The 26,412-nt window shown below is 41.9% G+C and overlaps 112 pseudogenes; all 112 read right to left on the reverse strand.

Moving 5' to 3' along the window:
• Positions 1-63: 63 nt before the first annotated feature.
• Positions 64-182, reverse strand: LOC142671914 (5S ribosomal RNA; annotated as a pseudogene).
• Positions 183-249: 67 nt separating this feature from the next.
• On the reverse strand, positions 250-368 carry LOC142672913 (5S ribosomal RNA; annotated as a pseudogene).
• A 67-nt stretch (positions 369-435) lies between these two features.
• LOC142671900 (5S ribosomal RNA) lies at positions 436-554 on the reverse strand (annotated as a pseudogene).
• A 67-nt stretch (positions 555-621) lies between these two features.
• Positions 622-740, reverse strand: LOC142672973 (5S ribosomal RNA; annotated as a pseudogene).
• A 67-nt stretch (positions 741-807) lies between these two features.
• On the reverse strand, positions 808-926 carry LOC142672223 (5S ribosomal RNA; annotated as a pseudogene).
• Positions 927-993: 67 nt separating this feature from the next.
• LOC142671886 (5S ribosomal RNA) lies at positions 994-1,112 on the reverse strand (annotated as a pseudogene).
• Positions 1,113-1,179: 67 nt separating this feature from the next.
• On the reverse strand, positions 1,180-1,298 carry LOC142671507 (5S ribosomal RNA; annotated as a pseudogene).
• Positions 1,299-1,365: 67 nt separating this feature from the next.
• LOC142672528 (5S ribosomal RNA) lies at positions 1,366-1,484 on the reverse strand (annotated as a pseudogene).
• A 67-nt stretch (positions 1,485-1,551) lies between these two features.
• Positions 1,552-1,670, reverse strand: LOC142671718 (5S ribosomal RNA; annotated as a pseudogene).
• Positions 1,671-1,923: 253 nt separating this feature from the next.
• LOC142672276 (5S ribosomal RNA) lies at positions 1,924-2,042 on the reverse strand (annotated as a pseudogene).
• A 67-nt stretch (positions 2,043-2,109) lies between these two features.
• LOC142671936 (5S ribosomal RNA) lies at positions 2,110-2,228 on the reverse strand (annotated as a pseudogene).
• Positions 2,229-2,295: 67 nt separating this feature from the next.
• On the reverse strand, positions 2,296-2,414 carry LOC142672955 (5S ribosomal RNA; annotated as a pseudogene).
• A 67-nt stretch (positions 2,415-2,481) lies between these two features.
• LOC142673135 (5S ribosomal RNA) lies at positions 2,482-2,600 on the reverse strand (annotated as a pseudogene).
• Positions 2,601-2,667: 67 nt separating this feature from the next.
• LOC142672854 (5S ribosomal RNA) lies at positions 2,668-2,786 on the reverse strand (annotated as a pseudogene).
• Positions 2,787-2,853: 67 nt separating this feature from the next.
• Positions 2,854-2,972, reverse strand: LOC142671403 (5S ribosomal RNA; annotated as a pseudogene).
• Positions 2,973-3,225: 253 nt separating this feature from the next.
• LOC142671898 (5S ribosomal RNA) lies at positions 3,226-3,344 on the reverse strand (annotated as a pseudogene).
• Positions 3,345-3,411: 67 nt separating this feature from the next.
• Positions 3,412-3,530, reverse strand: LOC142671287 (5S ribosomal RNA; annotated as a pseudogene).
• Positions 3,531-3,596: 66 nt separating this feature from the next.
• Positions 3,597-3,715, reverse strand: LOC142671215 (5S ribosomal RNA; annotated as a pseudogene).
• Positions 3,716-4,154: 439 nt separating this feature from the next.
• On the reverse strand, positions 4,155-4,273 carry LOC142672390 (5S ribosomal RNA; annotated as a pseudogene).
• Positions 4,274-4,340: 67 nt separating this feature from the next.
• On the reverse strand, positions 4,341-4,459 carry LOC142672637 (5S ribosomal RNA; annotated as a pseudogene).
• Positions 4,460-4,526: 67 nt separating this feature from the next.
• LOC142673080 (5S ribosomal RNA) lies at positions 4,527-4,645 on the reverse strand (annotated as a pseudogene).
• Positions 4,646-5,084: 439 nt separating this feature from the next.
• On the reverse strand, positions 5,085-5,203 carry LOC142671529 (5S ribosomal RNA; annotated as a pseudogene).
• Positions 5,204-5,270: 67 nt separating this feature from the next.
• LOC142672638 (5S ribosomal RNA) lies at positions 5,271-5,389 on the reverse strand (annotated as a pseudogene).
• Positions 5,390-5,456: 67 nt separating this feature from the next.
• Positions 5,457-5,575, reverse strand: LOC142672187 (5S ribosomal RNA; annotated as a pseudogene).
• Positions 5,576-5,642: 67 nt separating this feature from the next.
• Positions 5,643-5,761, reverse strand: LOC142672595 (5S ribosomal RNA; annotated as a pseudogene).
• A 67-nt stretch (positions 5,762-5,828) lies between these two features.
• On the reverse strand, positions 5,829-5,947 carry LOC142672642 (5S ribosomal RNA; annotated as a pseudogene).
• A 439-nt stretch (positions 5,948-6,386) lies between these two features.
• On the reverse strand, positions 6,387-6,505 carry LOC142671267 (5S ribosomal RNA; annotated as a pseudogene).
• Positions 6,506-6,758: 253 nt separating this feature from the next.
• On the reverse strand, positions 6,759-6,877 carry LOC142671956 (5S ribosomal RNA; annotated as a pseudogene).
• Positions 6,878-6,944: 67 nt separating this feature from the next.
• LOC142672457 (5S ribosomal RNA) lies at positions 6,945-7,063 on the reverse strand (annotated as a pseudogene).
• Positions 7,064-7,130: 67 nt separating this feature from the next.
• LOC142672546 (5S ribosomal RNA) lies at positions 7,131-7,249 on the reverse strand (annotated as a pseudogene).
• A 67-nt stretch (positions 7,250-7,316) lies between these two features.
• On the reverse strand, positions 7,317-7,435 carry LOC142673098 (5S ribosomal RNA; annotated as a pseudogene).
• A 67-nt stretch (positions 7,436-7,502) lies between these two features.
• Positions 7,503-7,621, reverse strand: LOC142671759 (5S ribosomal RNA; annotated as a pseudogene).
• A 253-nt stretch (positions 7,622-7,874) lies between these two features.
• Positions 7,875-7,993, reverse strand: LOC142672904 (5S ribosomal RNA; annotated as a pseudogene).
• Positions 7,994-8,060: 67 nt separating this feature from the next.
• Positions 8,061-8,179, reverse strand: LOC142671957 (5S ribosomal RNA; annotated as a pseudogene).
• A 253-nt stretch (positions 8,180-8,432) lies between these two features.
• Positions 8,433-8,551, reverse strand: LOC142673077 (5S ribosomal RNA; annotated as a pseudogene).
• A 67-nt stretch (positions 8,552-8,618) lies between these two features.
• On the reverse strand, positions 8,619-8,737 carry LOC142672117 (5S ribosomal RNA; annotated as a pseudogene).
• A 625-nt stretch (positions 8,738-9,362) lies between these two features.
• On the reverse strand, positions 9,363-9,481 carry LOC142671545 (5S ribosomal RNA; annotated as a pseudogene).
• Positions 9,482-9,548: 67 nt separating this feature from the next.
• Positions 9,549-9,667, reverse strand: LOC142672728 (5S ribosomal RNA; annotated as a pseudogene).
• Positions 9,668-9,734: 67 nt separating this feature from the next.
• On the reverse strand, positions 9,735-9,853 carry LOC142671861 (5S ribosomal RNA; annotated as a pseudogene).
• A 67-nt stretch (positions 9,854-9,920) lies between these two features.
• On the reverse strand, positions 9,921-10,039 carry LOC142671234 (5S ribosomal RNA; annotated as a pseudogene).
• Positions 10,040-10,106: 67 nt separating this feature from the next.
• On the reverse strand, positions 10,107-10,225 carry LOC142672729 (5S ribosomal RNA; annotated as a pseudogene).
• Positions 10,226-10,292: 67 nt separating this feature from the next.
• Positions 10,293-10,411, reverse strand: LOC142671847 (5S ribosomal RNA; annotated as a pseudogene).
• Positions 10,412-10,478: 67 nt separating this feature from the next.
• On the reverse strand, positions 10,479-10,597 carry LOC142672482 (5S ribosomal RNA; annotated as a pseudogene).
• A 67-nt stretch (positions 10,598-10,664) lies between these two features.
• On the reverse strand, positions 10,665-10,783 carry LOC142672730 (5S ribosomal RNA; annotated as a pseudogene).
• Positions 10,784-10,850: 67 nt separating this feature from the next.
• On the reverse strand, positions 10,851-10,969 carry LOC142672382 (5S ribosomal RNA; annotated as a pseudogene).
• Positions 10,970-11,036: 67 nt separating this feature from the next.
• Positions 11,037-11,155, reverse strand: LOC142671258 (5S ribosomal RNA; annotated as a pseudogene).
• Positions 11,156-11,408: 253 nt separating this feature from the next.
• LOC142672505 (5S ribosomal RNA) lies at positions 11,409-11,527 on the reverse strand (annotated as a pseudogene).
• A 67-nt stretch (positions 11,528-11,594) lies between these two features.
• Positions 11,595-11,713, reverse strand: LOC142671343 (5S ribosomal RNA; annotated as a pseudogene).
• Positions 11,714-11,780: 67 nt separating this feature from the next.
• Positions 11,781-11,898, reverse strand: LOC142672065 (5S ribosomal RNA; annotated as a pseudogene).
• Positions 11,899-11,965: 67 nt separating this feature from the next.
• LOC142673065 (5S ribosomal RNA) lies at positions 11,966-12,084 on the reverse strand (annotated as a pseudogene).
• A 67-nt stretch (positions 12,085-12,151) lies between these two features.
• Positions 12,152-12,270, reverse strand: LOC142671382 (5S ribosomal RNA; annotated as a pseudogene).
• Positions 12,271-12,337: 67 nt separating this feature from the next.
• On the reverse strand, positions 12,338-12,456 carry LOC142672589 (5S ribosomal RNA; annotated as a pseudogene).
• Positions 12,457-12,709: 253 nt separating this feature from the next.
• On the reverse strand, positions 12,710-12,828 carry LOC142672629 (5S ribosomal RNA; annotated as a pseudogene).
• Positions 12,829-12,895: 67 nt separating this feature from the next.
• LOC142673129 (5S ribosomal RNA) lies at positions 12,896-13,014 on the reverse strand (annotated as a pseudogene).
• A 252-nt stretch (positions 13,015-13,266) lies between these two features.
• On the reverse strand, positions 13,267-13,385 carry LOC142671275 (5S ribosomal RNA; annotated as a pseudogene).
• A 68-nt stretch (positions 13,386-13,453) lies between these two features.
• LOC142671168 (5S ribosomal RNA) lies at positions 13,454-13,572 on the reverse strand (annotated as a pseudogene).
• Positions 13,573-13,639: 67 nt separating this feature from the next.
• Positions 13,640-13,758, reverse strand: LOC142671910 (5S ribosomal RNA; annotated as a pseudogene).
• Positions 13,759-13,825: 67 nt separating this feature from the next.
• LOC142671169 (5S ribosomal RNA) lies at positions 13,826-13,944 on the reverse strand (annotated as a pseudogene).
• A 67-nt stretch (positions 13,945-14,011) lies between these two features.
• LOC142672230 (5S ribosomal RNA) lies at positions 14,012-14,130 on the reverse strand (annotated as a pseudogene).
• A 67-nt stretch (positions 14,131-14,197) lies between these two features.
• On the reverse strand, positions 14,198-14,316 carry LOC142671896 (5S ribosomal RNA; annotated as a pseudogene).
• Positions 14,317-14,569: 253 nt separating this feature from the next.
• Positions 14,570-14,688, reverse strand: LOC142671609 (5S ribosomal RNA; annotated as a pseudogene).
• A 67-nt stretch (positions 14,689-14,755) lies between these two features.
• Positions 14,756-14,874, reverse strand: LOC142671315 (5S ribosomal RNA; annotated as a pseudogene).
• A 67-nt stretch (positions 14,875-14,941) lies between these two features.
• Positions 14,942-15,060, reverse strand: LOC142672336 (5S ribosomal RNA; annotated as a pseudogene).
• Positions 15,061-15,127: 67 nt separating this feature from the next.
• On the reverse strand, positions 15,128-15,246 carry LOC142671656 (5S ribosomal RNA; annotated as a pseudogene).
• A 67-nt stretch (positions 15,247-15,313) lies between these two features.
• On the reverse strand, positions 15,314-15,432 carry LOC142671467 (5S ribosomal RNA; annotated as a pseudogene).
• A 67-nt stretch (positions 15,433-15,499) lies between these two features.
• On the reverse strand, positions 15,500-15,618 carry LOC142672234 (5S ribosomal RNA; annotated as a pseudogene).
• Positions 15,619-15,871: 253 nt separating this feature from the next.
• Positions 15,872-15,990, reverse strand: LOC142672754 (5S ribosomal RNA; annotated as a pseudogene).
• A 67-nt stretch (positions 15,991-16,057) lies between these two features.
• LOC142672630 (5S ribosomal RNA) lies at positions 16,058-16,176 on the reverse strand (annotated as a pseudogene).
• Positions 16,177-16,243: 67 nt separating this feature from the next.
• On the reverse strand, positions 16,244-16,362 carry LOC142671935 (5S ribosomal RNA; annotated as a pseudogene).
• A 67-nt stretch (positions 16,363-16,429) lies between these two features.
• Positions 16,430-16,548, reverse strand: LOC142672625 (5S ribosomal RNA; annotated as a pseudogene).
• Positions 16,549-16,615: 67 nt separating this feature from the next.
• Positions 16,616-16,734, reverse strand: LOC142673132 (5S ribosomal RNA; annotated as a pseudogene).
• A 770-nt stretch (positions 16,735-17,504) lies between these two features.
• Positions 17,505-17,623, reverse strand: LOC142672877 (5S ribosomal RNA; annotated as a pseudogene).
• Positions 17,624-17,687: 64 nt separating this feature from the next.
• Positions 17,688-17,806, reverse strand: LOC142672111 (5S ribosomal RNA; annotated as a pseudogene).
• A 67-nt stretch (positions 17,807-17,873) lies between these two features.
• Positions 17,874-17,992, reverse strand: LOC142671681 (5S ribosomal RNA; annotated as a pseudogene).
• A 67-nt stretch (positions 17,993-18,059) lies between these two features.
• On the reverse strand, positions 18,060-18,178 carry LOC142672085 (5S ribosomal RNA; annotated as a pseudogene).
• Positions 18,179-18,245: 67 nt separating this feature from the next.
• Positions 18,246-18,364, reverse strand: LOC142672337 (5S ribosomal RNA; annotated as a pseudogene).
• Positions 18,365-18,431: 67 nt separating this feature from the next.
• On the reverse strand, positions 18,432-18,550 carry LOC142671404 (5S ribosomal RNA; annotated as a pseudogene).
• A 67-nt stretch (positions 18,551-18,617) lies between these two features.
• On the reverse strand, positions 18,618-18,736 carry LOC142672529 (5S ribosomal RNA; annotated as a pseudogene).
• Positions 18,737-18,803: 67 nt separating this feature from the next.
• LOC142671922 (5S ribosomal RNA) lies at positions 18,804-18,922 on the reverse strand (annotated as a pseudogene).
• A 67-nt stretch (positions 18,923-18,989) lies between these two features.
• Positions 18,990-19,108, reverse strand: LOC142671375 (5S ribosomal RNA; annotated as a pseudogene).
• Positions 19,109-19,175: 67 nt separating this feature from the next.
• LOC142671873 (5S ribosomal RNA) lies at positions 19,176-19,294 on the reverse strand (annotated as a pseudogene).
• Positions 19,295-19,361: 67 nt separating this feature from the next.
• LOC142671405 (5S ribosomal RNA) lies at positions 19,362-19,480 on the reverse strand (annotated as a pseudogene).
• A 67-nt stretch (positions 19,481-19,547) lies between these two features.
• LOC142671928 (5S ribosomal RNA) lies at positions 19,548-19,666 on the reverse strand (annotated as a pseudogene).
• Positions 19,667-19,733: 67 nt separating this feature from the next.
• LOC142671366 (5S ribosomal RNA) lies at positions 19,734-19,852 on the reverse strand (annotated as a pseudogene).
• Positions 19,853-19,919: 67 nt separating this feature from the next.
• Positions 19,920-20,038, reverse strand: LOC142672958 (5S ribosomal RNA; annotated as a pseudogene).
• Positions 20,039-20,104: 66 nt separating this feature from the next.
• On the reverse strand, positions 20,105-20,223 carry LOC142671144 (5S ribosomal RNA; annotated as a pseudogene).
• Positions 20,224-20,290: 67 nt separating this feature from the next.
• Positions 20,291-20,409, reverse strand: LOC142671934 (5S ribosomal RNA; annotated as a pseudogene).
• Positions 20,410-20,476: 67 nt separating this feature from the next.
• On the reverse strand, positions 20,477-20,595 carry LOC142673109 (5S ribosomal RNA; annotated as a pseudogene).
• Positions 20,596-20,662: 67 nt separating this feature from the next.
• Positions 20,663-20,781, reverse strand: LOC142672688 (5S ribosomal RNA; annotated as a pseudogene).
• A 67-nt stretch (positions 20,782-20,848) lies between these two features.
• On the reverse strand, positions 20,849-20,967 carry LOC142672357 (5S ribosomal RNA; annotated as a pseudogene).
• Positions 20,968-21,220: 253 nt separating this feature from the next.
• LOC142671947 (5S ribosomal RNA) lies at positions 21,221-21,339 on the reverse strand (annotated as a pseudogene).
• A 67-nt stretch (positions 21,340-21,406) lies between these two features.
• On the reverse strand, positions 21,407-21,525 carry LOC142671961 (5S ribosomal RNA; annotated as a pseudogene).
• A 67-nt stretch (positions 21,526-21,592) lies between these two features.
• On the reverse strand, positions 21,593-21,711 carry LOC142671732 (5S ribosomal RNA; annotated as a pseudogene).
• Positions 21,712-21,778: 67 nt separating this feature from the next.
• Positions 21,779-21,897, reverse strand: LOC142672576 (5S ribosomal RNA; annotated as a pseudogene).
• A 67-nt stretch (positions 21,898-21,964) lies between these two features.
• LOC142672338 (5S ribosomal RNA) lies at positions 21,965-22,083 on the reverse strand (annotated as a pseudogene).
• A 67-nt stretch (positions 22,084-22,150) lies between these two features.
• Positions 22,151-22,269, reverse strand: LOC142671973 (5S ribosomal RNA; annotated as a pseudogene).
• A 67-nt stretch (positions 22,270-22,336) lies between these two features.
• Positions 22,337-22,455, reverse strand: LOC142671733 (5S ribosomal RNA; annotated as a pseudogene).
• A 67-nt stretch (positions 22,456-22,522) lies between these two features.
• Positions 22,523-22,641, reverse strand: LOC142672098 (5S ribosomal RNA; annotated as a pseudogene).
• Positions 22,642-22,709: 68 nt separating this feature from the next.
• LOC142671298 (5S ribosomal RNA) lies at positions 22,710-22,828 on the reverse strand (annotated as a pseudogene).
• A 67-nt stretch (positions 22,829-22,895) lies between these two features.
• On the reverse strand, positions 22,896-23,014 carry LOC142672353 (5S ribosomal RNA; annotated as a pseudogene).
• Positions 23,015-23,081: 67 nt separating this feature from the next.
• LOC142671278 (5S ribosomal RNA) lies at positions 23,082-23,200 on the reverse strand (annotated as a pseudogene).
• Positions 23,201-23,453: 253 nt separating this feature from the next.
• LOC142671222 (5S ribosomal RNA) lies at positions 23,454-23,572 on the reverse strand (annotated as a pseudogene).
• A 67-nt stretch (positions 23,573-23,639) lies between these two features.
• Positions 23,640-23,758, reverse strand: LOC142672177 (5S ribosomal RNA; annotated as a pseudogene).
• A 67-nt stretch (positions 23,759-23,825) lies between these two features.
• On the reverse strand, positions 23,826-23,944 carry LOC142672053 (5S ribosomal RNA; annotated as a pseudogene).
• A 253-nt stretch (positions 23,945-24,197) lies between these two features.
• Positions 24,198-24,316, reverse strand: LOC142671457 (5S ribosomal RNA; annotated as a pseudogene).
• Positions 24,317-24,569: 253 nt separating this feature from the next.
• On the reverse strand, positions 24,570-24,688 carry LOC142672518 (5S ribosomal RNA; annotated as a pseudogene).
• Positions 24,689-24,950: 262 nt separating this feature from the next.
• LOC142672758 (5S ribosomal RNA) lies at positions 24,951-25,069 on the reverse strand (annotated as a pseudogene).
• A 67-nt stretch (positions 25,070-25,136) lies between these two features.
• On the reverse strand, positions 25,137-25,255 carry LOC142672239 (5S ribosomal RNA; annotated as a pseudogene).
• A 448-nt stretch (positions 25,256-25,703) lies between these two features.
• On the reverse strand, positions 25,704-25,822 carry LOC142672759 (5S ribosomal RNA; annotated as a pseudogene).
• A 67-nt stretch (positions 25,823-25,889) lies between these two features.
• LOC142672240 (5S ribosomal RNA) lies at positions 25,890-26,008 on the reverse strand (annotated as a pseudogene).
• Positions 26,009-26,075: 67 nt separating this feature from the next.
• Positions 26,076-26,194, reverse strand: LOC142671406 (5S ribosomal RNA; annotated as a pseudogene).
• Positions 26,195-26,261: 67 nt separating this feature from the next.
• Positions 26,262-26,380, reverse strand: LOC142672294 (5S ribosomal RNA; annotated as a pseudogene).
• Between the last annotated feature and the right edge of the window lie 32 nt (positions 26,381-26,412).

Below are 26,412 nucleotides of genomic sequence, written 5' to 3' on the forward strand. Positions count from 1 at the left end.
AAAGCCTTAATCCATAGTCCTATTTAATCTATTGTGAAACAAAATCTAAACAACATAATAAAAAGTCAACCGCACCACGGATTCCCAGACAGTCTCCCACACTGGTACTAGCGAGGCCTTAAGCTGTGTAACTTCTGTGATCTAACGAGAGCAGGGACATTCAGCTTAGAATGGCCATTGACATTAAATACTTTAATCCATAGTCCTTTTTAATCGATTCTGAAACAAAATCTAAACGACATAATAAAAAATCAACCGCACCACGGATTCCCAGACAGTCTCCCACACTGGTACTAGCGAGGCCTTAAGCTGTGTAACTTCTGCGTTCTGACGAGAGCAGGCACATTCAGCTTAGAATGGCCATTGACGTTAAATCCTTTAATCCATTGTCCTATTTAATCTATTGTGAAACAAAATCTAAACGACATAATAAAAAGTCAAGCACACCACGGATTCCCAGACAGTCTCCCACACTGGTACTAGCGAGGCCTTAAGCTGTGTAACTTCTGCGATCTGACGAGAGCAGGCACATTCAGCTTAGAATGGCCATTGACATTAAATGCTTTAATCCATAGTCCTTTTTAATCGATTGTGAAACAAAATCTAAACGACATAATAAAAAGTCAACCGCACCACGGATTCCCAGACAGTCTCCCACACTGGTACTAGCGAGGCCTTAAGCTGTGTAACTTCTGCGATCTGACGAGAGCAGGGACATTCAGCTTAGAATGGCCATTGACATCAAATGCTTTAATCCATAGTCCTTTTTAATCGATTGTGAAACAAAATCTAAACGACATAATAAAAATTCAACCACACCACGGATTCCCAGACAGTCTCCCACACTGGTACTAGCAAGGCCTTAAGCTGTGTAACTTCTGCGATCTGACGAGAGCAGGCACATTCAGCTTAGAATGGCCATTGACATTAAATGCTTTAATCCATAGTCCTTTTTAATCGATTGTGAAACAAAATCTAAACGACATAATAAAAAGTCAACCGCACCACGGATTCCCAGACAGTCTCCCACACTGGTACTAGCGAGGCCTTAAGCTGTGTAACTTCTGCGATCTGACGAGAGCAGGCACATTCAGCTTAGAATGGCCATTGACATTAAATGCTTTAATCCATAGTCCTTTTTAATCGATTGTGAAACAAAATCTAAATGACATAATAAAAAGTCAACCGCACCACGGATTCCCAGACAGTCTCCCACACTGGTACTAGCGAGGCCTTAAGCTGTGTAACTTCTGCGATCTGACGAGGGCAGGCACATTCAGCTTAGAATGGCCATTGACATTAAATGCTTTAATCCATAGTCCTTTTTAATCGATTGTGAAACAAAATCTAAACGACATAATAAAAAGTCAACCGCATCACGGATTCCCAGACAGTCTCCCACACTGATACTAGCGAGGCCTTAAGCTGTGTAACTTCTGCGATCTGACGAGAGCAGGGACATTCAGCTTAGAATGGCCATTGACATTAAATGCTTTAATCCATAGTCCTTTTTAATCGATTGTGAAACAAAATCTAAACGACATAATAAAAATTCAACCGCACCACGGATTCCCAGACAGTCTCCCACACTGGTACTAGCGAGGCCTTAAGCTGTGTAACTTCTGCGATCTGACGAGAGCAGGCACATTCAGCTTAGAATGGCCATCGACATTAAACGCTTTAATCCATAGTCCTTTTTAATCGATTGTGAAACAAAATCTAAGCGACATAATAAAAAGTCAACCGCACCACGGATTCCCAGACAGTCTCCCACACTGGTACTAGCGAGGTTTTAAGCTGAGTAACTTCTGCAATCTGACGAGAGCAGGCACATTCAGCTTAGAATGGCCATTGACATTAAATGCTTTAATCCATAGTCCTTTTTAATCGATTGTGAAACAAAATCTAAACGACATAATAAAAAGTCAACTGCACCACGGATTCCCAGACAGTCTCCCACACTGGTACTAGCGAGGTCTTAAGCTGTGTAACTTCTGCGATCTGACGAGGGCAGGCACATTCAGCTTAGAATGGCCATTAACATTAAATGCTTTAATCCATAGTCCTTTTTAATCGATTGTGAAACAAAATCTAAACGACATAATAAAAAGTCAACCGCACCACGGATTCCCAGACAGTCTCCCACACTGGTACTAGCGAGGCCTTAAGCTGTGTAACTTCTGCGATCTGACAAGAGCAGGCACATTCAGCTTAGAATCGCCATTGACATTAAAAGCCTTAATCCATAGTCCTATTTAATCTATTGTGAAACAAAATCTAAACAACATAATAAAAAGTCAACCGCACCACGGATTCCCAGACAGTCTCCCACACTGGTACTAGCGAGGCCTTAAGCTGTATAACTTCTGCGATCTGACGAGAGCAGGGACATTCAGCTTAGAATGGCCATTGACATTAAATGCTTTAAGCCATAGTCCTTTTTAATCGATTGTGAAACAAAATCTAAACGACATAATAAAAAGTCAACCACACCACGGATTCCCAGACAGTCTCCCACACTGGTACTAGCGAGGCCTTAAGCTGTGTAACTTCTGCGATCTGACGAGAGCAGGCACATTCAGCTTAGAATGGCCATTGACATTAAATGCTTTAATCCATAGTCCTTTTTAATCGATTGTGAAACATAATCTAAACGACATAATAAAAAGTCAACCGCACCACGGATTCCCAGACAGTCTCCCACACTGGTACTAGCGAGGCCTTAAGCTGTGTAATTTCTGCGATCTGACGAGAGCAGGTACATTCAGCTTAGAATGGCCATTGACATTAAATGCTTTAATCCATAGTCCTTTTTAATCGATTGTGAAACAAAATCTAAACGACATAATAAAAATTCAACCGCACCACGGATTCCCAGACAGTCTCCCACACTGGTACTAGCGAGGCCTTAAGCTGTGTAACTTCTGCGATCTGACGAGAGCAGGCACATTCAGCTTAGAATGGCCATTGACGTTAAATGCTTTAATCCATAGTCCTATTTAATCTATTGTGAAACAAAATCTAAACGACATAATAAAAAGTCAACCGCACCACGGATTCCCAGACAGTCTCCCACATTGGTACTAGCGAGGCGTTAAGCTGTGTAAGTTCTGCGATCTAACAAGAGCAGGCACATTCAGCTTAGAATGGCCATTGACATTAAATGCTTTAATCCATAGTCCTTTTTAATCGATTGTGAAACAAAATCTAAACGACATAATTAAAAGTCAACCGCACCACGGATTCCCAGACAGTCTCCCACACTGGTACTAGCGAGGCCTTAAGCTGTGTAACTTCTGCGATCTGACGAGAGCAGGCACATTCAGCTTAGAATGGCCATTGACATTAAATGCTTTAATCCATAGTCCTTTTTAATCGATTGTGAAACAAAATCTAAACGACATAATAAAAAGTCAACCGCACCACGGATTCCCAGACAGTCTCCCACACTGGTACTAGCGAGGCCTTAAGCTGTGTAACTTCTGCGATCTGACGAGAGCAGGGACATTCAGCTTAGAATAGCCATTGACATTAAATGCTTTAATCCATAGTCCTTTTAATCGATTGTGAAACAAAATCTAAACGACATAATAAAAAGTCAACCGCACCACGGATTCCCAGACAGTCTCCCACACTGGTACTAGCGAGGCCTTAAGCTTTGTAACTTCTGCGATCTGACGAGAGCAGGTACATTCAGCTTAGAATGGCCATTGACGTTAAATGCTTTAATCCATAGTCCTATTTAATCTATTGTGAAACAAAATCTAAACGACATAATAAAAAGGCAACCGCACCACGGATTCCCAGACAGTCTCCCACACTGGTACTAGCGAGGCCTTTAGCTGTGTAACTTCTGCGATTTGACGAGAGCAGGGAAATTCAGCTTAGAATGGCCATTGACGTTAAATGCTTTAATCCATAGTCCTATTTAATCTATTGTGAAACAAAATCTAAACGACATAATAAAAAGTCAACCGCACCATGGATTCCCAGACAGTCTCCCACACTGGTACTAGCGAGGTTTTAAGCTGTGTAACTTCTGCAATCTGACGAGAGCAGGGACATTCAGCTTAGAATGGCCATTGACATTAAATGCTTTAATCCATAGTCCTTTTTAATCGATTGTGAAACAAAATCTAAACGACATAATAAAAATTCAACCGCACCACGGATTCCCAACCAGTCTCCCACACTGGTACTAGCGAGGCCTTAAGCTGTGTAACTTCTGCGTTCTGACAAGAGCAGGCACATTCAGCTTAGAATGGCCATTGACGTTAAATTCTTTAATCCATAGTCCTATTTAATCTATTGTGAAACAAAATCTAAACGACATAATAAAAAGTCAAACGCACCACGGATTCCCAGACAGTCTCCCACACTGGTACTAGCGAGGCCTTAAGCTGTGTAACTTCTGCGATCTGACGAGAGGAGGCACATTCAGCTTAGAATGGCCATTGACATTAAATGCTTTAATCCATAGTCCTTTTTAATCGATTGTGAAACAAAATCTAAACGACATAATAAAAAGTCAACCGCACCACGGATTCCCAGACAGTCTCCCACACTGGTACTAGCGAGGCCTTAAGCTGTGTAACTTCTGCGATCTGACGAGAGCAGGAACATTCAGCTTAGAATGGCCATCGACATTAAACGCTTTAATCCATAGTCCTTTTTAATCGATTGTGAAACAAAATCTAAACGACATAATAAAAAGTCAACCGCTCCACGGATTCACAGACAGTCTCCCACACTGGTACTAGCGAGGCCTTAAGCTGTGTAACTTCTGCGATCTGCCGAGAGCAGGCACATTCAGTTTAGAATTGCCATTGACATTAAAAGCCTTAATCCATAGTCCTATTTAATCTATTGTGAAACAAAATCTAAACAACATAATAAAAAGTCAACCGCACCACGGATTCCCAGAGAGTCTCCCACACTGGTACTAGCGAGGCCTTAAGTTGTGTATCTTTTGTGATCTGACGAGAGGAGGGACACTTAGCTTAGAATGGCCATTGACATTAAATGCTTTAATCCATAGTCCTTTTTAATCGATTGTGAAACAAAATCTAAACGACATAATAAAAATTCAACCGCACCACAGATTCCCAGACAGTCTCCCACACTGGTACTAGCGAGGCCTTAAGCTGTGTAACTTCTGCGTTCTGACGAGAGCAGGCACATTCAGCTTAGAATGGCCATTGACGTTAAATTCTTTAATCCATAGTCCTATTTAATCTATTGTGAAACAAAATCTAAACGACATAATAAAAAGTCAAACGCACCACGGATTCCCAGACAGTCTCCCACACTGGTACTAGCGAGGCCTTAAGCTGTGTAACTTCTGCGATCTGACGAGAGGAGGCACATTCAGCTTAGAATGGCCATTGACATTAGAAGCCTTAATCCATAGTCCTATTTAATCTATTGTGAAACAAAATCTAAACAACATAATAAAAAGTCAACCGCTCCGCGGATTCCCAGAGAGTCTCCCACACTGGTACTAGTGAGGCCTTAAGCTGTGTAACTTCTGTGTTCTGACGAGAGCAGGCACATTCAGCTTAGAATGGCCATTGACATTAAATGCTTTAATCCATAGTCCTTTTTAATCGATTGTGAAACAAAATCTAAACGACATAATAAAAAGTCAACCGCTCCACGGATTCCCAGACAGTCTCCCACACTGGTACTAGCGAGGTTTTAAGCTGTGTAACTTCTGCGATCTGACGAGAGCAGGGACATTCAGCTTAGAATGGCCATTGACATTAAATGCTTTAATTCATAGTCCTTTTTAATCGATTGTGAAACAAAATCTAAACGACATAAAAAAAGCTCAACCGCACAACGGATTCCCAGACAGTCTCCCACACTGGTACTAGTGAGGCCTTAAGCTGTGTAACTTCTGCGATCTGACGAGAGCAGGGACATTCAGCTTAGAATGGCCATTGACGTTAAATGCTTTAATCCATAGTCCTTTTTAATCGATTGTGAAACAAAATCTAAACGACATAATAAAAATTCAACCGCACCATGGATTCCCAGACAGTCTCCCACACTGGTACTAGCGAGGCCTTAAGCTGTGTAACTTCTGCGATGTGACGAGAGCAGGCACATTCAGCTTAGAATGGCCATTGACGTTAAATGCTTTAATCCATAGTCCTATTTAATCTATTGTGAAACAAAATCTAAACGACATAATAAAACGTCAACCGCACCACGGATTCCCAGACAGTCTCCCACATTGGTACTAGCGAGGCGTTAAGCTGTGTAAGTTCTGCGATCTAACAAGAGCAGGCACATTCAGCTTAGAATGGCCATTGACATTAAATGCTTTAATCCATAGTCCTTTTTAATCGATTGTGAAACAAAATCTAAACGACATAATAAAAATTCAACCACACCACGTATTCCCAGACAGTCTCCCACACAGGTACTAGCGAGGCCTTAAGCTGTGTAACTTCTGCGATCTGACGAGAGCAGGCACATTCAGCTTAGAATGGCGATTGACATTAAATGCTTTAATCCATAGTCCTTTTTAATCGATTGTGAAACAAAATCCAAACGACATAATAAAACGTCAACCGCACCATGGATTCCCAGACAGTCTCCCACACTGGTACTAGCGAGGTTTTAAGCTGTGTAACTTCTGCGATCTGACGAGAGCAGGGACGTTCAGCTTAGAATGGCCATTGAAATTAAATGCTTTAATCCATAGTCCTTTTTAATCGATTGTGAAACAAAATCTAAACGACATAATAAAAATTCAACCGCACCACGGATTCCCAGACAGTCTCCCACACTGGTACCAGCGAGGCCTTAAGCTGTGTAACTTCTGCGATCTGACGAGAGCAGGCACATTCAGCTTAGAATGGCCATTGACGTTTAATGCTTTAATCCATAGTCCTATTTAATCTATTGTGAAACAAAATCTAAACGACATAATAAAAAGTCAACCGCACCACGGATTCCCAGACAGTCTCCCACACTGGTACTAGCGAGGCGTTAAGCTGTGTAACTTCTGCGATCTAACGAGAGCAGGCACATTCAGCTTAGAATAGCCATTGACATTAAATGCTTTAATCCATAGTCCTTTTTAATCGATTGTTAAACAAAATCTAAACAACATAATAAAAAGTCAACCGCTCCGCGGATTCCCAGAGAGTCTCCCACACTGGTACTAGTGAGGCCTTAAGCTGTGTAACTTCTGTGTTCTGACGAGAGCAGGTACATTCAGCTTAGAATGGCCTTTGACGTTAAATGCTATAAACCATAGTCCTATTTAATCTATTGTGAAACAAAATCTAAACGACATATTAAAAAGTCAACCGCACCACGGATTCCCAGACAGTCTCCCACACTGGTACTAGCGAGGCCTTAAGCTGTGTAACTTCTGCGATCTGACGAGAGCAGGTACATTCAGCTTAGAATGGCCATTGACGTTAAATGCTTTAATCCATAGTCCTTTTTAATCGATTGTGAAACAAAATCGAAACGACATAATAAAAAGTCAACCGCACTACGGATTCCCAAACAGTCTCCCACACTGGTACTAGCGAGGCCTTAAGCTGTGTAACTTCTGCGATCTGACGAGAGCAGGCACATTCAGCTTAGAATGGCCATTGACATTAAATGCTTTAATCCATAGTCCTTTTTAATCGATTGTGAAACAAAATCTAAACGACATAATAAAAATCCAACCGCACCACGGATTCCGAGACAGTCTCCCACAATGGTACTAGCGAGGCCTTAAGCTGTGTAACTTCTGCGATATGACGAGAGCAGGCACATTCAGCTTAGAATGGCCATTGACATTAAATGCTTTAATCCAAAGTCCTTTTTAATCGATTGTGAAACAAAATCTAAACGACATAATAAAAAGTCAACCGCACCACGGATTCCCAGAGAGTTTCCCACACTGGTACTAGCGAGGCCTTAAGCTGTGTAACTTCTGCGTTCTGACGAGAGCAGGCACATTCAGCTTAGAATGGCCATTGACGTTAAATGCTTTAATCCATAGTCCTATTTAATCTATTGTGAAACAAAATCTAAACGACATAAAAAAAATTCAACCGCACCACGGATTCCCAGACAGTCTCCCACACTGGTACTAGCGAGGCCTTAAGCTGTGTAACTTCTGCGATCTGACGAGAGCAGGCACATTCAGCTTAAAATGGCCATTGACGTTAAATGCTTTAATCCATAGTCCTATTTAATCTATTGTGAAACAAAATCTAAACGACATAATAAAAAGTCAACCGCACCACGGATTCCCAGACAGTCTCCCACACTGGTACTAGTGAGGCGTTAAGCTGTGTAACTTCTGCGATCTAACGAGCGCAGGCACATTTAGCTTAGAATGGCCATTGACATTAAGTGCTTTAATCCATAGTCCTTTTTAATGGATTGTGAAACAAAATCTAAACGACATAATAAAAAGTCAACCGCACCACGGATTCCCAGACAGTCTCCCACACTGGTACTAGCGAGGCCTTAAGCTGTGTAACTTCTGCGTTCTGATGAGAGCAGGCACATTCAGCTTAGAATGGCCTTTGACGTTAAATGCTTTAATCCATAGTCCTATTTGATCTATTGTGAAACAAAATCTAAACGACATAATAAAAAGTCAACCGCACCACGGATTCCCAGACAGTCTCCCACACTGGTACTAGCGAGGCGTTAAGCTGTGTAACTTCTGCGATCTAACGAGAGCAGGCACATTCAGCTTAGAATGGCCATTGACATTAAATGCTTTAATCCATAGTCCTTTTTAATCGATTGTGAAACAAAATCTAAACGACATAATAAAAAGTCACCCGCACCACGGATTCCCAGACAGTCTCCCACACTGGTACTAGCGAGGCCTTAAGCTGTGTAACTTCTGCGATCTGACGAGAGAAGGCACATTCAGCTTAGAATGGCCATTGACATTAAAAGCCTTAATCCATAGTCCTATTTAATCTATTGTGAAACAAAATCTAAACAACATAATAAAAAGTCAACCGCACCACGGATTCCCAGACAGTCTCCCACACTAGTACTAGCGAGGCGTTAAGCTGTGTAACTTCTGCGATCTAACGAGAGCAGGCACATTTAGCTTAGAACGGCCATTGACATTAAGTGCTTTAATCCATAGTCCTTTTTAATCGATTGTGAAACAAAATCTAAACGACATAATAAAAAGTCAACCGCACCACGGATTCCCAGACAGTCTCCCACACTGGTACTAGCGAGGCCTTAAGCTGTGTAACGTCTGCGACCTGCCGAGAGCAGGGACATTCAGCTTAGAATGGCCATTGACATTAAATGCTTTAATCCATAGTCCTTTTTAATCGATTGTGAAACAAAATCGAAACGACATAATAAAAATTCAACCGCACCACGGATTCCCAGACAGTCTACCACACTGGTACTAGCGAGGCCTTAAGCTGTGTAACTTCTGCGTTCTGATGAGAGCAGGCACATTCAGCTTAGAATGGCCATTGACGTTAAATGCTTTAATCCATAGTCCTATTTAATCTATTGTGAAACAAAATCTAAACGACATAATAAAAAGTCAACCGCACCATGGATTCCCAGACAGTCTCCCACACTGGTACTAGCGAGGCCTTAAGCTGTGTAACGTCTGCGACCTGACGAGAGCAGGGACATTCAGCTTAGAATGGCCATTGACATTAAATGCTTTAATCCATAGTCCTTTTTAATCGATTGTGAAACAAAATCTAAACGACATAATAAAAATTCAACTGCACCACGGATTCCCAGACAGTCTCCCACACTGGTACTAGCAAGGCCTTAAGCTGTGTAACTTCTGCGATCTGACGAGAGCAGGCACATTCAGCTTAGAATGGCCATTGACATTAAAAGCCTTAATCCATAGTCCTATTTAATCTATTGTGAAACAAAATCTAAACAACATAATAAAAAGTCAACCACACCACGGATTCCCAGACAGTCTACCACACTGGTACTAGCGAGGCCTTAAGCTGTGTAACTTCTGCGTTCTGATGAGAGCAGGCACATTCAGCTTAGAATGGCCATTGACGTTAAATGCTTTAATCCATAGTCCTATTTAATCTATTGTGAAACAAAATCTAAACGACATAATAAAAAGTCAACCGCACCATGGATTCCCAGACAGTCTCCCACACTGGTACTAGCGAGGCCTTAAGCTGTGTAACGTCTGCGACCTGACGAGAGCAGGGACATTCAGCTTAGAATGGCCATTGACATTAAATGCTTTAATCCATAGTCCTTTTTAATCGATTGTGAAACAAAATCTAAACGACATAATAAAAATTCAACTGCACCACGGATTCCCAGACAGTCTCCCACACTGGTACTAGCGAGGCCTTAAGCTGTGTAACTTCCGCGATCTGACGAGAGCAGGCACATTCAGCTTAGAATGGCCATTGACATTAAAAGCCTTAATCCATAGTCCTATTTAATCTATTGTGAAACAAAATCTAAACAACATAATAAAAATTCAACTGCACCACGGATTCCCAGACAGTCTCCCACACTGATACTAGCGAGGGCTTAAGCTGTGTAACTTCTGCGTTCTGATGAGAGCAGGCACATTCAGCTTAGAATGGCCATTGACGTTAAATGCTTTAATCCATAGTCCTATTTAATCTATTGTGAAACAAAATCTAAACGACATAATAAAAAGTCAACCGCACCATGGATTCCCAGACAGTCTCCCACACTGGTACTAGCGAGGCCTTAAGCTGTGTAACGTCTGCGACCTGACGAGAGCAGGGACATTCAGCTTAGAATGGCCATTGACATTAAATGCTTTAATCCATAGTCCTTTTTAATCGATTGTGAAACAAAATCTAAACGACATAATAAAAATTCAACTGCACCACGGATTCCCAGACAGTCTCCCACACTGGTACTAGCGAGGCCTTAAGCTGTGTAACTTCCGCGATCTGACGAGAGCAGGCACATTCAGCTTAAAATGGCCATTGACATTAAAAGCCTTAATCCATAGTCCTATTTAATCTATTGTGAAACAAAATCTAAACAACATAATAAAAAGTCAACCACACCACGGATTCCCAGACAGTCTCCCACACTGGTACTGGCGAGGCCTTAAGCTGTGTAACTTCTGCGTTCTGACGAGAGCAGGCACATTCAGCTTAGAATGGCCATTGACGTCAAATGCTTTAATCCATAGTCTTATTTAATCTATTGTGAAACAAAATCTAAACGACATAATAAAAAGGCAACCGCACCATGGATTCCCAGACTGTCTCCCACACTGGTAATAGCGAGGCCTTAAGCTGTGTAACTTCTGCGATCTGACGAGAGCAGGCACATTCAGCTTAGAATGGCCATTGACATTAAATGCTTTAATCCATAGTCCTTTTTAATCGATTGTGAAACAAAATCTAAACGACATCATAAAAAGTCAACCGCATCACGGATTCCCAGACAGTCTCCCACACTGGTACTAGCGAGGCCTTAAGCTGTGTAACTTCTGCTATCTGACGAGAGCAGGCACATTCAGCTTAGAATGGCCATTGACGTTAAATGCTTTAATCCATAGTCCTATTTAATCTATTGTGAAACAAAATCGAAACGACATAATAAAAAGTCAACCGCACCACGGATTCCCAGACAGTCTCCCACACTGGTACTAGCGAGGCCTTAAGCTGTGTAACTTCTGCGATCAGACGAGAGCAGGGACATTCAGCTGAGAATGGCCATTGACATTAAATGCTTTAATCCATAGTCCTTTTTTATCGATTGTGAAACAAAATATAAACAACATAATAAAAATTCAACGCACCACGGATTCCCAGACAGTCTCCCACACTAGTACTAGCGAGGCCTTAAGCTGTGTAACTTCTGCGATCTGACGAGAGCAGGCACATTCAGCTTAGAATGGCCATTGACGTTAAATGCTTTAATCCATAGTCCTATTTGATCTATTGTGAAACAAAATCTAAACGACATTATAAAAAGTCAACCGCACCACGGATTCCCAGACAGCCTCCCACACTGGTACTAGCGAGGCCTTAAGCTGTGTAACTTCTGCGTTCTGACGAGAGCAGGCACATTCAGCTTAGAATGGCCATTGACATTAAATGCTTTAATCCATAGTCCTTTTTAATCGATTGTGAAACAAAATCTAAACGACATAATAAAAAGTCAACCGCACCACGGATTCCCAGACAGTCTCCCACACTGGTACTAGCGAGGCCTTAAGCTGTGTAACTTCTGCGATCTGACGAGAGCAGGAACATTCAGCTTAGAAGGGCCATTGACATTAAAAGCCTTAATCCATAGTCCTATTTAATCTATTGTGAAACAAAATCTAAACAACATAATAAAAAATCAACCGCACCACGGATTCCCAGACAGTCTCCCACACTGGTACTAGCGAGGCCTTAAGCTGTGTAACTTCTGTGATCTGACGAAAGCAGGGACATTCAGCTTAGAATGGCCATTGACATTAAATGCTTTAATCCATAGTCCTATTTAATCTATTGTGACACAAAATCTAAACGACATAATAAGAAGTCAACCGCACCACAGATTCCCAGACAGTCTCCCACACTGGTACTAGCGAGGCGTTAAGCTGTGTAACTTCTGCGATCTAACGAGACCAGGCACATTCCGCTTAGAATGGCCATTGACATTAAATGTTTTAATCCATAGTCCTTTTTAATCGATTGTGAAACAAAATCTAAACGACATAATAAAAAGTCAACCGCACCACGGATTCCCAGACAGTCTCCCACACTGGTACTAGCGAGGCGTTAAGCTGTGTAACTTCTGCGATCTAACGAGAGCAGGCACATTCAGCTTGGAATGGCCATTGACATTAAATGCTTTAATCCATAGTCCTTTTTAATCGATTGTGAAACAAAATCTAAACGACATAATAAAAGGTCAACCGCACCACGGATTCCCAGACAGTCTCCCACACTGGTACTAGCGAGGCCTTAAGCTGTGTAACTTCTGCGATCTGACGAGAGCAGGCACATTCAGCTTAGAATGGCCATTGACGTTAAATGCTTTAATCCATAGTCCTATTTAATCTATTGTGAAACAAAATCTAAACGACATAATAAAAAGTCAACCGCACCACGGATTCCCAGACAGTCTCCCACACTGGTACTAGCGAGGCGTTAAGCTGTGTAACTTCTGCGATCTAACGAGAGCAGGCACATTCAGCTTAGAATGGCATTGACTTTAAATGCTTTAATCCATAGTCCTTTTTAATCGATTGTGAAACAAAATCTAAACGACATAATAAAAAGTCAACCGCACCACGGACTCCCAGACAGTCTCCCACACTAGTACTAGTGAGGCCTTAAGCTGTGTAACTTCTGCGATCTGACGAGAGCAGGGACATTCAGCTTAGAATGGCCATTGACATTAAATACTTTAATCCATAGTCCTTTTAAAATCGATTGTGAAACAAAATCTAAACGACATAATAAAAATTCAACCGCACCACGGATTCCCAGACAGTCTCCCACACTGGTACTAGCGAGGCCTTAAGCTGTGTAACTTCTGCGTTCTGACGAGAGCAGGCACATTCAGCTTAGAATGGCCATTGACGTTAAATGCTTTAATCCATAATCCTATTTAATCTATTGTGAAACAAAATCGAAACGACATAATAAAAAGTCAACCGCACCACGGATTCCCAGACAGTCTCCCACACTGGTACTAGCGAGGCCTTAAGCTGTGTAACTTCTGCGATCTGACGAGAGCAGGCACATTCAGCTTAGAATGGCCATTGACATTAAAAGCTTTAATCCATAGTCCTTTTTAATCGATTGTGAAACAAAATCTAAATGACATAATAAAAATTCAACCGCACCACGGATTCCCAGACAGTCTCCCACACTGGTACTAGCGAGGCCTTAAGCTGTGTAACTTCTGCGTTCTGACGAGAGCAGGCACATTCAGCTTAGAATGGCCATTGACGTTAAATGCTTTAATCCATAGTCCTATTTAATCTATTGTGAAACAAAATCTAAACGACATAATAAAAAGTCAACCGCACCATGGATTCCCAGACAGTCTCCCACACTGGTACTAGCGAGGCCTTAAGCTGTGTAACTTCTGCGATCTGACGAGAGCAGGAACATTCAGCTTAGAAGGGCCATTGACATTAAAAGCCTTAATCCATAGTCCTATTTAATCTATTGTGAAACAAAATCTAAACAACATAATAAAAAGTCAAACGCACCACGGATTCCCAGACAGTCTCCCACACTGGTACTAGCGAGGCCTTAAGCTGTGTAACTTCTGCGTTCTGACGAGAGCAGGCACATTCACCTTAGAATGGCCATTGACGTTAAATGCTTTAATCCATAGTCCTATTTAATCTATTGTGAAACAAAATCTAAACGACATAATAAAAAGTCAACCGCACCACGGATTCCCAGACAGTCTTCCACACTGGTACTAGCGAGGGCTTAAGCTGTGTAACTTCTGCGATCAGACGAGAGCAGGGACATTCAGCTGAGAATGGCCATTAACATTAAATGCTTTAATCCATAGTCCTTTTTTATTGATTGTGAAACAAAATATAAACGACATAATAAAAATTCAACCACACCACGGATTCCCAGACAGTCTCCCACACTGGTACTAGCGAGGCCTTAAGCTGTGTAACTTCTGCGTTCTGACGAGAGCAGGCACATTCAGCTTAGAATGGCCATTGACGTTAAATGCTTTAATCCATAGTCCTATTTGATCTATTGTGAAACAAAATCTAAACGACATAATAAAAAGTCAACCGCACCACAGATTCCCAGACAGCCTCCCACACTGGTACTAGCGAGGCCTTAAGCTGTGTAACTTCTGCGTTCTGACGAGAGCAGGCACATTCAGCTTAGAATGGCCATTGACATTAAATGATTTAATCCATAGTCCTTTTTAATCGATTGTGAAACAAAATCTAAACGACATAATAAAAAGTCAACCGCACCACGGATTCCCAGACAGTCTCCCACACTGGAACTAGTGAGGCCTTAAGCTGTGTAACTTCTGCGATCTGACGAGAGCAGGCACATTCAGCTTAGAAAGGCCATTGACATTAAATGCTTTAATCCATAGTCCTTTTTAATCGATTGTGAAACAAAATCTAAACGACATAATAAAAAGTCAACCGCACCACGGATTCCCAGACAGTCTCCCACACTGGTACTAGCGAGGCCTTAAGCTGAGTAACTTCTGCGATCAGACGAGAGCAGGGACATTCAGCTGAGAATGGCCATTGACATTAAATTTTTTAATCCATAGTCCTTTTTTATCGATTGTGAAACAAAATATAAACGACATAATAAAAATTCAACCGCACCACGGATTCCCAGACAGTCTCCCACACTGGTACTAGCGAGGCCTTAAGCTGTGTAACTTCTGCGATCTGACGAGAGCAGGAACATTCAGCTTAGAATGGCCATTGACGTTAAATGCTTTAATCTATAGTCCTATTTGATCTATTGTGAAACAAAATCTAAACGACATAATAAAAAGTCAACCGCACCACGGATTCCCAGACAGTCTCCCACACTTGTACTAGCGAGGCCCTAAGCTGTGTAACTTCTACGATCTGACGAGAGCAGGCACATTCAGCTTAGAATGGCCATTGACATTAAATGCTTTAATCCATAGTCCTTTTTAATCGATTGTGAAACAAAATCTAAACGACATAATAAAAAGGCAACCGCACCACGGATTCCCAGACAGTCTCCCACACTGGTACTAGCGAGGCCTTAAGCTGTGTAACTTCTGCGATCTGACGAGAGGAGGCACATTCAGCATAGAATGGCCATTGACATTAAATGCTTTAATCCATAGTCCTTTTTAATCGATTGTGAAACAAAATCTAAACGACATAATAAAAAGTCAACCGCACCACAGATTCCCAGACAGTCTCCCACACTGGTACTAGCGAGGTGTTAAGCTGTGTAACTTCTGCGATCTAACGAGAGCAGGCACATTCAGCTTAGAATGGCCATTGACATTAAATGTTATAATCCATAGTCCTTTTTAATCGATTGTGAAACAAAATCTAAACGACATAATAAAAAGTCAACCGCACCACGGATTCCCAGACAGTCTCCCACACTGGTACTAGCGAGGCGTTAAGCTGTGTAACTTCTGCGATCTAACGAGAGCAGGCACATTCAGCTTGGAATGGCCATTGACATTAAATGCTTTAATCCATAGTCCTTTTTAATCGATTGTGAAACAAAATCTAAACGACATAATAAAAAGTCAACCGCACCACGGACTCCCAGCCAGTCTCCCACACTGGTACGAGCGAGGCCTTAAGCTGTGTAACTTCTGCGATCTGACGAGAGCAGGCACATTCAGCTTAGAATGGCCATTGACGTTAAATGCTTTAATCCATAGTCCTATTTAATCTATTGTGAAACAAAATCTAAACGACATAATAAAAAGTCAACCGCACCATGGATTCCCAGACAGTCTCCCACACTGGTACTAGAGAGGCCTTAAGCTGTGTAACTTCTGCGATCTGACGAGAGCAGGAACATTCAGCTTAGAAGGGCCATTGACATTAAAAGGCTTAATCCATAGTCCTATTTAATCTATTGTGAAACAAAATCTAAACAACATAATAAAAAGTCAACCGCACCACGGATTCCCAGACAGTCTCCCACAATGGTACTAGCGAGGCCTTAAGCTGTGTAACTTCTGCGATCTGACGAGAGCAGGGACATTCAGCTTAGAATGGCCATTGACATTAAATGCTTTAATCCATAGTCCTTTTTAATCTATTGTGAAACAAAATCTAAACGACATAATAAAAATGCAACCCCACCACGGATTCCCAGACAGTCTCCCACACTGGTACTAGCGAGGACTTAAGCTGTGTAACTTCTGCGTTCTGACGAGAGCAGGCACATTCACCTTAGAATGGCCATTGACGTTAAATGCTTTAATCCATAGTCCTATTTAATCTATTGTGAAACAAAATCTAAACGACATAATAAAAAGTCAACCGCACCACGGATTCCCAGACAGTCTCCCACACTGGTACTAGTGAGGCCTTAGGGTATGTGCACACACACTAATTACGTCCATAAATGACGGACGTATTTCGGCCGCAAGTAGTGGACCGAACACAGTGCAGGGAGCCGGGCTCCTAGCATCATACTTATGTACGACGCTAGGAGTCCCTGCCTCTCTGTGGAACTACTGTCCCGTACTGAAAACATGATTACAGTACGGGACAGTTGTCCTGCAGAGAGGCAGGGACTCCTAGCATCGTATATAACTATGATGCTAGGAGCCCGGCTCCCTGCAGTGTGTTCGGTCCGGTACTTGCGGCCGAAAAACGTCCATCAATTACGGACGTAATTAGTGTGTGTGCACATACCCTTAAGCTGTGTAACTTCTGCGATCTGACGAGAGCAGGCACATTCAGCTTAGAATGGCCATTGACATTAAATGCTTTAATCCATAGTACTTTTTAATCGATTGTGAAACAAAATCTAAACGACATAATAAAAAGTCAACTGCACCACGGATTCCCAGACAGTCTCCCACACTGGTACTAGCGAGGCCTTAAGCTGTGTAACTTCTGCGATCTGACGAGAGCAGGCACATTCAGCTTAGAATGGCCATTGACATTAAATGCATTAATCCATAGTCCTTTTTAATCGATTGTGAAACAAAATCTAGACATAATAAAAAGTCAACCGCACCACGGATTCCCAGACAGTCTCCCACACTGGTACTAGCGAGGGCTTAAGCTGTGTAACTTCTGCGTTCTGACGAGAGCTGGCACATTCAGCTTAGAATGGCCATTGACGTTAAATGCTTTAATCCATAGTCCTATTTAATCTATTGTGAAACAAAATCTAAACGACATAATAAAAATTCAACCGCACCACGGATTCCCAGACAGTCTCCCACACTGGTACTAGCGAGGCCTTAAGCTGTGTAACTTCTGCGATCTGACGAGAGCAGGGACATTCAGCTTAGAATGGCCATTGACATTAAATGCTTTAATCCATAGTCCTTTTTAATCGATTGTGAAACAAAATCTAAACGACATAATAAAAATTCAACCGCACCACGGATTCCCAGACAGTCTCCCACACTGGTACTAGCGAGGCCTTAAGCTGTGTAACTTCTGCGTTCTGACCAGAGCAGGCACATTCAGCTTAGAATGGCCATTGACGTTAAATGCTTTAATCCATAGTCCTATTTAATCTATTGTGAAACAAAATCTAAACGACATAATAAAAAGTCAACCGCACCACTGATTCCCAGACAGTCTCCCACACTGGTACTAGCGAGGCCTTAAGCTGTGTAACTTCTGCGATCTGACGAGAGCAGGCACATTCAGCTTATAATGGCCATTGACATTAAATGCTTTAATCCATAGAACTTTTTAATCGATTGTGAAACAAAATCTAAACGACATAATAAAAATTCAACCGCACCACGGATTCCCAGACAGTCTCCCACACTGGTACTAGCGAGGCCTTAAGCTGTGTAACTTCTGCGATCTGACGAGAGCAGGCACATTCAGCTTAGAATGGCCATTGACATTAAAAGCCTTAATCCATAGTCCTATTTAATCTATTGTGAAACAAAATCTAAACAACATAATAAAAAGTCAACCGCACCACGGATTCCCAGACAGTCTCCCAAACTGGTACTAGCGAGGCCTTAAGCTGTGTAACTTCTGCGATCTGACGAGAGGAGGGACATTCAGCTTAGAATGGCCATTGACGTTAAATGCTTTAATCCATAGTCCTATTTAATCTATTGTGAAACAAAATCTAAACAACATAATAAAAAGTCAACCGCACCACGGATTCCCAGACAGTCTCCCACACTGGTACTAGCGAGGCCTTAAGCTGTGTAACTTCTGCGATCTGACGAGAGCAGGCACATTCAGCTTAGAATGGCCATTGACTTTAAATGCTTTAATCCATAGTCCTTTTTAATCGATTGTGAAACAAAATCTAAACGACTTAATAAAAAGTCAACCGCACCACGGATTCCCAGACAGTCTCCCACACTGGTACTAGCGAGGCCTTAAGCTGTGTAACTTCTACGATCTGACGAGAGCAGGCACATTCAGCTTAGAATGGCCATTGACATTAAAAGCCTTAATCCATAGTCCTATTTAATCTATTGTGAAACAAAATCTAAACAACATAATAAAAAGTCAACCGCACCACGGATTCCCAGACAGTCTCCCACACTGGTACTAGCGAGGGCTTAAGCTGTGTAACTTCTGCGATCTGACGAGAGCAGGGACATTCAGCTTAGAATGGCCATTGACATTAAATGCTTTAATCCATAGTCCTTTTTAATCGATTGTGAAACAAAATCTAAACGACATAATAAAAATTCAACCGCACCACGGATTCCCAGACAGTCTCCCACACTGGTACTAGCGAGGCCTTAAGCTGTGTAACTTCTGCGATCTGACGAGAGCAGGCACATTCAGCTTAGAATGGCCATTGACATTAAAAGCCTTAATCCATAGTCCTATTTAATCTATTGTGAAACAAAATCTAAACAACATAATAAAAAGTCAACCACACCACGGATTCCCAGACAGTCTCCCACACTGGTACTAGTGAGGCCTTAAGCTGTGTAACTTCTGCGTTCTGACGAGAGCAGGCACATTCAGCTTAGAATGTCCATTGACGTTAAATGCTTTAATCCATAGTCCTATTTAATCTATTGTGAAACAAAATCTAAACGACATAATAAAAAGTCAACCGCACCACGGATTCACAGACAGTCTCCCACACTGGTACTAGCGAGGCCTTAAGCTGTGTAACTTCTGCGATCTGACGAGAGCAGGCACATTCAGCTTAGAATGGCCATTGACATTAAATGCTTTAATCCATAGTCCTTTTTAATCGATTGTGAAACAAAATCTAAACGACATAATAAAAAGTCAACCGCACCACGGATTCCCAGTCAGTCTCCCACACTGGTACTAGCGAGGCCTTAAGCTGTGTAACTTCTGCGATCTGACGAGAGCAGGCACATTCAGCTTAGAATGGCCATTGACATTAAATGCCTTAATCCATAGTCCTTTTTAATCGATTGTGAAACAAAATCTAAACGACATAATAAAAGTCAACCGCACCACGGATTCCCAGACAGTCTCCCACACTGGTACTAGCGAGGCCTTAAGCTGTGTAACTTCTGCGATCTGACGAGAGCAGGGACATTCAGCTAAGAATGGCCATTGACGTTAAATGCTTTAATCCATAGTCCTTTTTAATCGATTGTGAAACAAAATCTAAACGACATAATAAAAAGTCAACCGCACCACGGATTCCCAGACAGTCTCCCACACTGGTACTAGCGAGGCCTTAAGCTGTGTAACTTCTGCGATCTGACGAGAGCAGGCACATTCAGCTTAGAATGGCCATTGACATCAAATTCTTTAATCCATAGTCCTTTTTAGTCGATTGTGAAACAAAATCTAAACGACATAATAAAAAGTCAACCGCACCACGGATTCCCAGACAGTCGCCCACACTGGTACTAGCGAGGCCTTAAGCTGTGTAACTTCTGCGATCTGACGAGAGCAGGGACATTCAGCTTAGAATGGCCATTGACATTAAATGCTTTAATCCATAGTCCTTTTTAATCGATTGTGAAACAAAATCTAAACGACATAATAAAAATTCAACCGCACCACGGATTCCCAGACAGTCTCCCACACTGGTACTAGCGAGGCGTTAAGCTGTGTAACTTCTGCGATCTAACGAGAGCAGGCACATTCAGCTTAGAATGGCCATTGACATTAAATGCTTTAATCCATAGTCCTTTTTAATCGATTGTGAAACAAAATCTAAACGACATAATAAAAAGTCAACCGCACCACGGATTCCCAGACAGTCTCCCACACTGGTACTAGCGAGGCGTTAAGCTGTGTAACTTCTGCGATCTAACGAGAGCAGGGACATTCAGCTTAGAATGGCCATTGACATTAAAGGCTTTAATCCATAGTCCTTTTTAATCGATTGTGAAACAAAATCTAAACGACATAATAAAAATTCAACCGCACCACGGATTCCCAGACAGTGTCCCACACTGGTACTAGCGAGGCCTTAAGCTGTGTAACTTCTGCGTTCTGACCAGAGCAGGCACATTCAGCTTAGAATGGCCATTAACATTAAATGCTTTAATCCATAGTCCTTTTTAATCGATTGTGAAACAAAATATAAACGACATAATAAAAAGTCAACCGCACCACGGATTCCCAGACAGTCTCCCACACTGGTACTAGCGAGGCCTTAAGCTGTGTAACTTCTGCGATCTGACGAGAGCAGGCACATTCAGCTTAGAATGGCCATTGACATTAAATTCTTTAATCCATAGTCCTTTTTAATCAATTGTGAAACAAAATCTAAACGACATAATAAAAAGTCAACCGCACCACGGATTCCCAGACAGTCTCCCACACTGGTACTAGCGAGGCCTTAAGCTGTGTAACTTCTGCGATCTGACGAGAGCAGGCACATTCAGCTTAGAATGGCCATTGACATTAAATGCTTTAATCCATAGTCCTTTTTAATCGATTGTGAAACAAAATCTAAACGACATAATAAAAAGTCAACCGCACCACGGATTCCCAGACAGTCTCCCACACTGGTACTAGCGAGGCCTTAAGCTGTGTAACTTCTGCGATTTGACGAGAGCAGGCACATTCAGCTTAGAATGGCCATTGACATTAAAAGCCTTAATCCATAGTCCTATTTAATCTATTGTGAAACAAAATCTAAACAACATTATAAAAAGTCAACCGCACCACGCATTCCCAGACAGTCTCCCACACTGGTACCAGCGAGGCCTTAAGCTGTGCAACTTCTGCGATCTGACGAGAGCAGGGACATTCAGCTTAGAATGGCCATTGACATTAAAGGCTTTAATCCATAGTCCTTTTTAATCGATTGTGAAACAAAATCTAAACGACATAATAAAAACTCAACCGCACCACGGATTCCCAGACAGTCTCCCACACTGGTACTAGCGAGGCCTTAAGCTGTGTAACTTCTGCGATCTGACGAGAGCAGGCACATTCAGCTTAGAATGGACATTGACATTAAAAGCCTTAATCCATAGTCCTATTTAATCGATTGTGAAACAAAATCTAAACAACATAATAAAAAGTCAACCGCACCACGGATTCCCAGACAGTCTCCCACACTGGTACTAGCGAGGCCTTAAGCTGTGTAACTTCTGCGATCTGACGAGAGCAGGCACATTCAGCTTAGAATGGCCATTGACATTAAATGCTTTAATCCATAGTCCTTTTTAATCGATTGTGAAACAAAATCTAAATAACATAATAAAAAGTCAACCGCACCACGGATTCCCAGACAGTCTCCCACACTGGTACTAGCGAGGCCTTAAGCTGTGTAACTTCTGCGATTTGACGAGAGCAGGCACATTCAGCTTAGAATGGCCATTGACATTAAATGCTTTAATCCATAGTCCTTTTTAATCGATTGTGAAACAAAATCTAAACGACATAATAAAAATTCAACCGCACCACGGATTCCCAGACAGTCTCCCACACTGGTACTAGCGAGGCCTTAAGCTGTGTAACTTCTGCGTTCTGACTAGAGCAGGCACATTCAGCTTAGAATGGCCATTGACGTTTAAATGCTTTAATCCATAGTCCTATTTAATCTTTTGTGAAACAAAATCTAAACGACATAATAAAAAGTCAACCGCTCCACGGATTCCCAGACAGTCTCCCACACTGGTACTAGCGAGGCCTTAAGCTGTGTAACTTCTGCGATCTGACGAGAGCAGGCACATTCAGCTTAGAATGGCCATTGACATTAAATGCTTTAATCCATAGTCCTTTTTAATCGATTGTGAAACAAAATCTAAACGACATAATAAAAAGTCAACCGCACCACGGATTCCCAGACAGTCTCCCACACTTGTACTAGCAAGGCCTTAAGCTGTGTAACTTCTGCGATCTGACGAGAGCAGGCACATTCAGTTTAGAATGGCCATTGACATGAAATGCTTTAATCCATAGTCCTTTTTAATCGATTGTGAAACAAAATCTAAACGACATAATAAAAAGTCAACCGCACCACGGATTCCCAGACAGTCTCCCACACTGGTACTAGCGAGGCCTTAAGCTGTGTAACTTCTGCGATCTGACGAGAGCAGGGACATTCAACTTAGAATGGCCATTGACATTAAATTCTTTAATCCATAGTCCTTTTTAATCGATTGTGAAACAAAATCTAAACGACATAATAAAAAGTCAACCGCACCACGGATTCCCAGACAGTCTCCCACACTGGTACTAGCGAGGGCTTAAGCTGTGTAACTTCTGCGCTCTGACGAGAGGTGGCACATTCAGCTTAGAATGGCCATTGACGTTAAATGCTTTAATCCATAGTCCTATTTAATCTATTGTGAAACAAAATCTAAACGACATAATAAAAAGTCAACAGCACCACGGATTCCCAGACAGTCTCCCACACTGGTACTAGCGAGGCCTTAAGCTGTGTAACTTCTGCGATCTGACGAGAGAAGGCACATTCAGCTTAGAATGGCCATTGACATTAAATGCTTTAATCCATAGTCCTTTTTAATCGATTGTGAAACAAAATCTAAACGACATAATAAAAAGTAAACCGCACCACGGATTCCCAGACAGTCTCCCTCACTGGTACTAGCGAGGCCTTAAGCTGTGTAACTTCTGCGATCTGACGAGAGCAGGGACATTCAGCTTAGAATGGCCATTGACATTAAATGCTTCAATCCATAGTCCTTTTTAATCGATTGTGAAACAAAATCTAAACGACATAATAAAAAGTCAACCGCTCCACGGATTCCCAGACAGTCTCCCACACTGGTACTAGCGAGGCCTTAAGCTGTGTAACGTCTGCGATCTAACGAGAGCAGGCACATTCAGCTTAGAATGGCCATTGACATTAAAAGCCTTAATCCATAGTCCTATTTAATCTATTGTGAAACAAAATCTAAACAACATAATAAAAATTCAACCGCACCACGGATTCCCAGACAGTCTCCCACACTGATACTAGCGAGGACTTAAGCTATGTAACTTCTGCGTTCTGACGAGAGCAGGCACATTCAGCTTAGAATGGCCATTGACGTTAAATGCTTTAATCTATAGTCCTTTTTAATCGATTGTGAAACAAAATCTAAACGACATAATAAAAAGTCAACCGCACCACGGATTCCCAGACAGTCTCCCACACTGGTACTAGCGAGGCCTTAAGCTGTGTAACTTCTGCGATCTGACGAGAGCAGGCACATTCAGCTTAGAATGGCCATTGACATTAAATGCTTTAATCCATAGTCCTTTTTAATCGATTGTGAAACAAAATCTAAACGACATAATAAAAAGTCAACAGCACCACGGATTCCCAGACAGTCTCCCACACTGGTACTAGCGATGCCTTAAGCTGCGCAACTTCGGCGATATGACGAGAGCAGGGACATTCAGCTTAGAATGGCCATTGACATTAAATGCTTTAATCCATAGTCCTTTTTAATCGATTGTGAAACAAAATCTAAACGACATAATAAAAATTCAACAGCACAACGGATTCCGAGACAGTCTCCCACACTGGTACTAGCGAGGCCTTAAGCTGGGTAACTTCTGCGATCTGACGAGAGCAGGCACATTCAGCTTAGAATGGCCATTGACGTTAAATGATTTAATCCATAGTCCTATTTAATCTATTGTGAAACAAAATCTAAACGACATAATAAAAAGTCAACTGCACCATGGATTCCCAGACAGTCTCCCACACTGGTACTAGGGAGGCTTTAAGCTGTGTAACTTCTGCGATCTAACGAGAGCAGGCACATTCAGCTTAGAATGGCCATTAACATTAAATACATTAAATGCATTAATCCATTGTCCTTTTTAATCGATTGTGAAACAAAATCTAAACGACATAATAAAAAGTCAACCGCACCACGGATTCCCAGACAGTCTCCCACACTGGTACTAGCGAGGGCTTAAGCTGTGTAACTTCTGCGTTCTGACAAGAGCTGGCACATTCAGCTTAGAATGGCCATTGACGTTAAATGCTTTAATCCATAGTCCTATTTAATCTATTGTGAAACAAAATCTAAACGACATAATAAAAATTCAACCGCACCACGGATTCCCAGACAATCTCCCACACTGGTACTAGCGAGGCCTTAAGCTGTGTAACTTCTGCGATCTGACGAGAGCAGGGACATTCAGCTTAGAATGGCCATTGACATTAAATGCTTTAATCCATAGTCCTTTTTAATCGATTGTGAAACAAAATCTAAACGACATAATAAAAATTCAACAGCACAACGGATTCCGAGACAGTCTCCCACACTGGTACTAGCGAGGCCTTAAGCTGGGTAACTTCTGCGATCTGACGAGTGCAGGCACATTCAGCTTAGAATGGCCATTGACGTTAAATGATTTAATCCATAGTCCTATTTAATCTATTGTGAAACAAAATCTAAACGACATAATAAAAAGTCAACTGCACCATGGATTCCCAGACAGTCTCCCACACTGGTACTAGGGAGGCTTTAAGCTGTGTAACTTCTGCGATCTAACGAGAGCAGGCACATTCAGCTTAGAATGGCCATTAACATTAAATACATTAAATGCATTAATCCATTGTCCTTTTTAATCGATTGTGAAACAAAATCTAAACGACATAATAAAAAGTCAACCGCACCACGGATTCCCAGACAGTCTCCCACACTGGTACTAGCGAGGGCTTAAGCTGTGTAACTTCTGCGTTCTGACAAGAGCTGGCACATTCAGCTTAGAATGGCCATTGACGTTAAATGCTTTAATCCATAGTCCTATTTAATCTATTGTGAAACAAAATCTAAACGACATAATAAAAATTCAACCGCACCACGGATTCCCAGACAATCTCCCACACTGGTACTAGCGAGGCCTTAAGCTGTGTAACTTCTGCGATCTGACGAGAGCAGGGACATTCAGCTTAGAATGGCCATTGACATTAAATGCTTTAATCCATAGTCCTTTTTAATCGATTGTGAAACAAAATCTAAACGACATAATAAAAATTCAACCGCACCACGGATTCCCAGACAGTCTCCCACACTGGTACTAGCGAGGCCTTAAGCTGTGTAACTTCTGCGATCTGACGAGAGCAGGCACATTCAGCTTAGAATGGCCATTGACATTAAATGATTTAATCCATAGTCCTATTTAATCTATTGTGAAACAAAATCAAAACGACATAATAAAAAGTCAACCGCACCACGTATTCCCAGACAGTCTCCCACACTGGTACTAGCGAGGCGTTAAGCTGTGTAACTTCTGCGATCTAACGAGAGCAGGCACATTCAGCTTAGAATGGCCATTAACATTAAATGCTTTAATCCATAGTCCTTTTTAAT

Source organism: Rhinoderma darwinii, assembly GCF_050947455.1.
Source record: "Rhinoderma darwinii isolate aRhiDar2 chromosome 1 unlocalized genomic scaffold, aRhiDar2.hap1 SUPER_1_unloc_28, whole genome shotgun sequence".
In the NCBI taxonomy this organism is placed as follows: domain Eukaryota; kingdom Metazoa; phylum Chordata; class Amphibia; order Anura; family Rhinodermatidae; genus Rhinoderma; species Rhinoderma darwinii.